We start from the raw sequence: 9,215 nt of genomic DNA on the forward strand, positions 1-9,215 counted from the left end.
TATTGTGTTGTTCTTTTGTATAACAGATACATAACCAAACTATATTGCCTAATTTGTAAAAAGTAGTCGAGAATAGTCTTTAGTATTGATAAATAAAATTCACTTAAACAATATAATAAATTAGCATAAAAGCATTTTATATTTGTTATGTTCAATTTTAGAAAAACAAATACCAAGCTGCCTACAGAGGGTCCTAAGCACAAACGTGCTAGAAATTCACCCCGTCTGCAGGAAAAGTATGGGCTAGAACGTCAGGTTGACAATCTACCCACAGACAGTCAACCAGACCCAACTGACACTTTGTATGTTGACCCACTAATATCCGTAGCTCACAACTTTTTAACAAATCTTTATTTTAATTGGTGTTTTATTTTTTGGAGTCAAAGAATGTTATGAAAACAAAATTTTAAAGTAATTGAAGTTATATCATTATCTATACAGGGTTGCCAAAAAACCGGAGTTTGAAAATTAAGACTAAAAAACTTAGAAAATCTCGAATTTGAGAAATTTTGAAAAAAATAAACTGGTAAAAACTGAAATTTTGAACAAAAATCGCTAAAATTTTTTTACATGTTAAGTAGTAAAATTATGATTAGAAACGAAAAATCTATCATATATAAAAGTTTTATGTCATCATCACAATTTTTTTTAAGTAGCTTAAAAGTATTTCTTCAATGTTTTATACAATTTAGCACAGTTTTCACCTTAAACTAAACTTTAAACAAAACCAGACCCAAAATGTGTACTTTTTAAAACCTGGACAAATTTTTTAAAACTGGAGAAAATTTGCTAAAAAAATTTAGCAACCCTATCTTTAGCAATAAGTGAGACCGAAGACCTTTATTTGTTATATATCTTAAAAGAATACAATTTTAAATAAATGATTTGGCTAATTTTGACTTGTTTAAGTGCGGAAGTATAGTTTACAAAAACCATATATTTTTAATCAATTTGTTTATTAGCTTTTATTAATAATAGCAACCAATAGTTGCAAAATACTCAGGGTACCCAAAGAAACGAGGGTATTTTTAAATTTTAGAAAAGCTTAAATTAAATATTAAAAAGCATATCTGTTTCGAGGCTAACTAAGGTGGTTATTCTCCTATATTGCCACCAGAGAAACCAAAACCAAAACACTCTGTAAATTTTGATCCAAAAAAGGTTTCAAATTGCTATTCTTTCTTTAAAATAGAATCAAACGCAGCTACACAGGAGAACGAGCAACAGGATTCTATTGAAGAAGAAATTGAAGCAGAAATAAAGGGCTTTTTGTACAGAAAATTTGAATGCAAAAACTGAAGAGGATGAAGTCTTAAACTGGTGGAACTTGAATAGGACAAAATATCCACATCTTGCCAGATGCAAGGAAATATTTTTCTGCACCATCATCTTCTGTGTATACTGAAGGATTATTTCTGAAGCTAGGAATTTGTACGAGCAAAAGCGCAATCGATTGCTTCCAAAGACCGGCGAATTTTTTTTTATTTTATTACCACAACTTGAAAAAGCAAGAACAGTCTTTTGTAGTATAACAGAGACATCTTTTGCTATTGTAGTTCGTTTTATATTTTTAAACAGTTGCTTAAGTTAATCTATATTTCTTTTTTGTTGTGGTAATAGTTAAATCCTAAATGGAGTTTAAAAACTTTTTATTACAATTGTAATTTATATTCTTTTTTAAACCTTTACTACAGTTGGTATTATATTTCAATTTATTACGGCTCCATGTTTTTTCAATTACACTTTGTTTTATAAATATGAATATTTGCAAAAATTTATGTTCTAATTCGTTTATGGTCACAATAAGAACTAACTCTCAAGTTAAACGTAAATTTTTTTAATTTTTGCTTTAAGCATTTATTAAAGTCGATGATTTATTTATTTTGCATATCAAAAGTACTACTTAATTGTAAATGTTGCTTACATGGATATCAAAATGTTGATACTAAGTTTATGGTATGTAGCTCAATTTTTTACCTTGTTTAATTCATACGCTTCAGCTAGTGATTAAAAATTCATTGTTTTAGGACGATCGTATAAAATTGCTATTAACAAAGATAAAAAAGTTAGTTTGCCCTTTCAGTCATTCTTCTAAAGCTAGCAAATTGCTAAAAAAATCCAAATAGATTTTGAACACGCACAAACAAAACAAAAAAACCTTGCTTTTTGTTCAAAAGTTATATACAAGGTCGAACTCAACATATCTAACGCTAGAAATCTGGAAAAGCTAAAATCAAGTGTACGGTATTATGTGGCTAAGTATAAAATCAATCAATATTCGAATATTACACCTGAATAATGGCAATTGGTTTATCACATTATTCTACTTCCCAAACCTTTTTTTCGTAACGAGAAGTGTAGTAAAAACAATGTATTGCTCTCAAGCGTGATCCCGCATGCAAGATCACTGACGAAGTTTGTTAACACTAATGAAAGTTCATCAAAAGTATCAAATGTTTGTAAAACTTTAGCTAAAAATTTGAGGAGGCTAGCGAAAGAAGGTTCTAAACCGATCAGGGGCGTGTTTTGACTGGTTTCCTGTTTCCTGTAAACCCCCTGAAAAAAAAAATAAAAGAAAAAAGAAAAAAAAATCTTAGATTATCACTAAAAACGTTGTTTATTGACTTTGTTTTGGTTAATTGATAAACTTTGAATAATGAATGTTGAATTTATAACACTGAAAGATTGTAAGTTTCCGTAACAAAAAATGCTCGTTTTTGCCCAGCTGAAATAGATTTCAAATAAAGTTTTAATTGTGACGTCATAATAGGTAAAAGTTTTAAAGTAGCATTTTTTTTCTGTGAAACTTTTTACTAAGATGCTCTTAGTTCCCATTATAAATTGTTAATTAGTGTATTAACTTTTACTTAAATACTATTTTTTAACTAGTAAGTACAATTTTACTTAAGAAATGTCCAATATAGTCACTAAAGTTTTATTTTACTTAGTTGATTGTATATTTTAATGTTGTGTGAAGCTTTTAAACCTTTAAAAGTTCAACTCAGAGAGTTTTCAAAATCACTTTTAGACAACTACACCACATGGCAATTTATTCTTTTATCATTTAATGGTATTTTATAACTTTTATTTAAGTTATTTTATTTTTGTATATCTGTTGGCCACAAAGTTGATTCTTGATTTTTGAAATTTTCAACTCAGAGAGAATTCAAAACCATCATTAGAATCCCTGCACCACCAGGCAAAAATTTAATTACTATTTAAAGATATTTTAATTTAATTGTACAAGTCTAAACATTTTTTTAGTGAAATTTCAATTTTAATTAAGTTGTTTTACTTTTGTATATCTGTTGGCCATAAACTCGATTATTGATTTTTTGTAATATTCAACTCAGAGAGACTTCAAAACCATTTTAAAATCCCTGCACCATCAGGCAAACATCCAATTATAATTTAAAGATAGTTTAATTTAATTGTATAAATCTAAACATTTTTTTAATTGAAATTTAAATTTTTATTTAAGTTGTTTTATTTTAGTATATATGTATTGTGTTGGCCACAAAGTTGATTCTTGATTTTTTCAAATATTCAACTCAGAGAGATTTCAAAACCATCATTAGAATCCCTGCACCATCAGGAAAACATTTTATTATAATTTAAAGATATTTTAATTTAACTGTATAAGTCTAAACATTTTTTTAGTGAAATTTCAATTTTTATATATTAAACTACTTGAAAAGATTTTTTTTATTATATATAGATATATAAATGTAAAGAGTTTAAAATTTAAAAAAAGTTGTAAGAATTCCATCTACACTAGCATTTAAATCAAAATTTACAAGTTTATAAACTTTTTCTGGTTCTTTTAGTTTTAATTTATCTAAATTTATACAGTAAAATTAATAAAAAAATATAATACTTTTCTATTACTACTTATATGTTTTTTTATTTCTAAGAAGAAATAAGCATTTTAAACACAGAGCTTTTTTGGCTAAATATTGCGTACTTAACTGGCAGTGCCTACCTAAGAAATACGTACTTAAGCGGCAAATTAAGAATAAAAAAATTGTGAACCCCCTTTGAAAAAAGTCTAGACACGCCCCTGATACCGATAACAACAACTTAAACCTGAATGACAACTAATCATTATTTGTCACAACAGCTATTGATCCACGATATCGACTTTCCGCTTACTCTTCTTACCTCTAAAATAATGTTAAAAAGTAGCAAAAATTAAATGTTAAAATGCATATCTCTTTCGAGGCTGATCAAAGTCGTTATTCTCCTATATTGCCACCAGAGAAACCAAAACACTCTGTAAATTTTGATCCAAAAAAGTTTTCAACTTGCTATTCTTTGTTTAAAATAGAATCAAACGCACCTACACAGGAGAACGAGCAACAGGATTCTATTTAAGAAGAAATTGACGCAGAAATAAAAGGCTTTTTTGCTACAGAAAATTTTAACTGCTTAAACAGTTTTTTTGCTTGTGACCAACGCGTAAGCGAGAAACAGTTGTAAAGCAATAAATTCAATATAACTTTTGTTTTAATTATAGCAAAATTTAAATGCAGAAACTGAGGAGGATAAAGTCTTAAACTGGTGAAACTTGAACAAAACAAAATACTTACACTTTGCTAGCAAGGAAATATCTTGATGCACCATCATCTTCTGTGCATTCTTAGAATTTTTTTTTTGATGCTGGTAATTTGTACGAGCAAAAGCGTTAACGATTGCTTCCAAAGACCAGCAAAAAACTTTTATTTCTCTACCACAACTTGAAAAACAAGAATAGTCTTTATTAGTATAACAAAAACATCTTTTGCAATTGTAGTTCGTTTCATGTTTTAAAACAGTTGCAATTTTTTATTTCTTTTTTGCAATGGTAAAAGTGTCATCATAAATGAAATTTAAAAACTTTTTATTACAACTGTAAAAATTCCAATTCTTTTTTAGGCCTTTAGTGTTGTTGGTACTATATTTCAATTTAATACGGCTCCATGTTATTTTCAACTACACTTAGTTTTATTATTATGAACACTTGCAAAAGTTCATGTTCTTTTTCGTTTATTGTCACAATAAAAACTTACTCTTAAGTTAAACGTTTAATATTTTAATTTTTTTCATTTTTTGTCTTCTGCTTTAAGCATTTATTAAAGTCAATAATTTATCTATTTTCATTACAAAAGTACAAGTTAATTGTTGATGTTGCTTGCACACATATCAAAATACTGAAACTAAGTTCTTGTGTATGTAGCTTGACTTTTATTTTCAGCAAGACATTTGTTTTATTTTTTTGTTTTTAGAATAAGAATGTATTTATCTATTAACACGTTAAAAATCTTTTCAATTTTATCCGGCCGAATCCAAAATTTTTGGAATCGGTAGATCACTACTTCACTTCTATAATATCAAGTTCCTTTTAACTTTAACTTCATTTTTCTGCAAAAAATTCAAACATGTCTTATATGATCTAGTGATCTACCAAATTCAAGATTTTGACTCGGATTCAGCCGAACCCTATTTTAAAAATGATATTCGGATCCTGCCAAATCCTAATTTCAAAATAAGACTCGGATCTGACGAATCTTAATTCAAAACTAGATTCGGATTCGGCCGAGTCCGAAATTTCGGATTCGGTAGACCACTTTAAACTTTAATTTTTAAAAACTTAAATTGAATGTAAAACTAATTAGTTATTTCACGCTTGAGTTGATAAAACAGTGCTTTTTCACACTTATAAAAGCCTTCTCAACTCAGATTTAGAGTTTTGCACACAGTATAAAAACTATGATAAATTATTTATGTTATACTCTCAAACAAAGTTAAGTACATAGTTAAGGCATTTAATATCAGTTTATTGGATAACCGTTCTATTCATTCATCACATGCTTAGTTTTTAATGTTTGGTCATTATAATGAACTGCTGCAACTAAAAAAAAAAGCATCTTAAATATGTAACATTAAAGCAGATGCTTGCATACTTTTAGCTATACACTTGTTAATATTTTATAATTTGTTTAATTGATAATTTTAGTTTATGACATGAATGCTATAACTTCAAAGATTTTAGTATTTTATTTTAAAAACAAAGTTCTAAATAAAAAAATATTTTTACAATAAAATCTTAATTAATTTGTAATGATCTGATGCTGCAACTACTTGCACTATTCATTGATAAACGTTATGAGAAATAAGGCTTAAAATCAATGATGATACATTTCATCAAAAAAATTTTGCCTAGTGATTTATAAAATTTATAAAAGCAGCTTATATTTTTGAGTAAGAAATTTTGTAACATTATTGTGTTGTTCTTTTGTATAACAGATACATAACCAAACTATATTGCCTAATTTGTAAAAAGTAGTCGAGAATAGTCTTTAGTATTGATAAATAAAATTAACTGATACATTATAATAAGTTAGCATAAAAGCGTTTTATATTTATTATGTCCAATTTAAATAATACAAATACCAAGCTGCCCGCAGAGGATAATAAACACACCTACATCAATAGCTCACAAATTTTTAATAATTTTTTATCCTATTTAATGTTCAATTTTTTGGAGTGAAAGATTGTTATGAAAACATTAATTGAAAATACATCATTCTCTTTACAGAGCTGCCGAAAAATCTGAAACCATGGAATTTGACAATTGAGACTAAAAACCTGGAAAATTCTGAAATTTTAAAAACTTTGAAAAAAAACGTGGAATTTTGAACACAAACCACTAAAAACACTGGAACTTAAAACATTTTTTTATGTTAAGTAGTAAAATTGTTGTCATCATCACAATTTTTTTTATTTAAAAACAATTTTAAAGTAGATTTACAGTATCTTTTCAACGTTTTTAAACTTTGTTTTATAACCAGTTTTGTTAAGAACTTGAATTTTATTGATTTCAAAAAGATGTTAAATTTTTTCTGAAGATTTGAAAAATCTCGAGGTGACACAGGACAGTTTAAAGTCACACAGGGCAGTTTTTTGACTTAGAGAGTGACAACCCTGAATAGTGTAAATGTTGTTGGTAGTTTATTTATGATCTAGGTAGATTTTGATCACGCACAAACAAAACAAAAAACCTTGCTTCTTGTTCCAGATACTCAACATATCTTATGCTAGAGAGACTGAAAAAGCTAAACTGAAGTGTCCAGTATTATGTGGCTAAGTATAAAAACAATTAAGATTCGAATATTACACCTGAAGAATGGCAATTGGTTAATAAAACTATTCTACTGCCCAAACCTCTTTTTGTAACAAATAAGTGTAGTAAAAACTATGCATAGCTCTCAAGCGTGATCCCGCATGCAAAATCACTGACAAAGTTTGTTAACTTTTATGAAAATTCAGAAGAATTATCAAATGTTTGTAAAACTTAAGCAAAAATATAGAGAGGCTTGCGAAAGAAGGTTCTATACCAATAACAGAAACTTAAACCTGAATGACAACAAATTACTATTAGTTACAACAGCTGTTGATCCACAATATTGATTTTCCGCTTTCCCTTCCTACCTCAAAAATAATGTTAAAGAGCAGCTAAAATTAAATGCTAAAAAGCATATCTGTTTCGAGGCTAACCAAGGTGGTTATTCTCCTATATTGCCACCAGAGAAATAAAAACTACAGCACTCTGTAAATTTTGGTCCTAAAAAGTTTTTAACTTAGTATTCTTTGTTTAAAATAGAATCAAACACAGCTACACAGGAGGACAAGTAACATGATTCTATTGAAGAAGAAATTGAAGCAGAAATAAAGGGCTTTTTTGTACAGAAAATTTGAATGCAAAAACTGAAGAGGATGAAGTCTTACACTGGTGGAACTTAAACAAGACAAAAAACCCACATATTGCCAGTTTTGTAAGATAATATCTTGCTACACCATCATCTTCTGTGTATCTTGAAAGATTGTTTTCTGAAGCTGGATATTTGTGCGAGCAAAAGCGCAATCGATTGCTTCCAAAGACCAGCGACAAACTTTTATTTTATTATCACAAGTTGAAAAAATAAGAACAGTTTTTTGTTATATAACAGAGACATCTTTTGCAATTGTAGTTAGTTTTACATTTTTCAAAAGTTGCTCAAGTTAATCTATATTTCTTTTTTGTTATGGTAAAAGTGTAACCCTAAGAGGAATTTAAAAACTTTTTATTACAATTGTAATTCCATGTTTTTCAGGCTTTACTACAGTTGGTTTTATGTTTCAATTGATTACGGCTCTATGTTTTTTTCAATTGCACTTTGTTTTAAAAGTATGAGCACTTGCAAAAGTTTATGTTCTAATTCGTTTATGGTCACAATAAGAACTAACTCTCAAGTTAAACGTAAAATTTTTTAATTTTTGCTTTAAGCATTTATTAAAGTCGATGATTTATATATTTTGCATAACAAAAACACAAGTTAATTGTTAATGTTGTTTGCATGGATATCAAAATAGTAAAACTAAGTTCTTGTGTTTGTAGCTTGATTTTTGTTTCAGTAAAACATTCGTTTTTTTCTTCGCTTTTAAAATAAATTATTTTTTAACTAAATATGTATTTACTTATTAACACGTTAAAAATCTTGTTCAAACTTTTTTTACTAACTAAGTCAAAATATAATACGTAATTATTATTTTTAAACTTGTATTGTATTTACATTACAAACAGCTTAAATTTTTAGATTTCCAACTGTTAAAATATTTGGGTTCGATCTCAAGTTCGGATCCGGATTCGGCCGAATCCTAATTTGAAAATATGACTCGGATTCGGATCCGACAGATTTAATATAATAATTTATACTTATTAACTTTAAATCTAAGTAGTAATAATCCTCAGTTGTTGACCACTTATTAAAATTCTTTTTTTCTAACTAATTAATTTTTTTTAACAAATATTTTAACTTCTAACGTCTTATTTTAAAAAATAATATCAAGTTCATGCAATCAACCTTAAGTACTTTCACTAAAAAGTTTATAGTAGGGAAAAGATAAGAGTCACACAAAATTTCATTTTTGCCAGACTAAACATTGTGTTATTAAAATTTCATTTTTGCACTTAAAAAATTAGCCAAAAGTTTTTAAAGTTTTTTTAATTAAATATAATAAGCTAAATAAAAAAGTTACACTCAAGTACAGTAAAAAAATATTTTTTATCTTTTTAATCGTTTTTGTTCAATTTAGTTATTTATTTTTAATTTTTTTTTAATTGAACAAACTCATATTGTTTTAATTTTTGTTTTCAATTTTATCAACGTAGTGTTTAATTTTTTTAATTTATGTTA

Source organism: Thalia democratica, chromosome 2, assembly GCF_965202585.1.
Source record: "Thalia democratica chromosome 2, ktThaDemo2.hap1.1, whole genome shotgun sequence".
NCBI lineage: Eukaryota > Metazoa > Chordata > Thaliacea > Salpida > Salpidae > Thalia > Thalia democratica.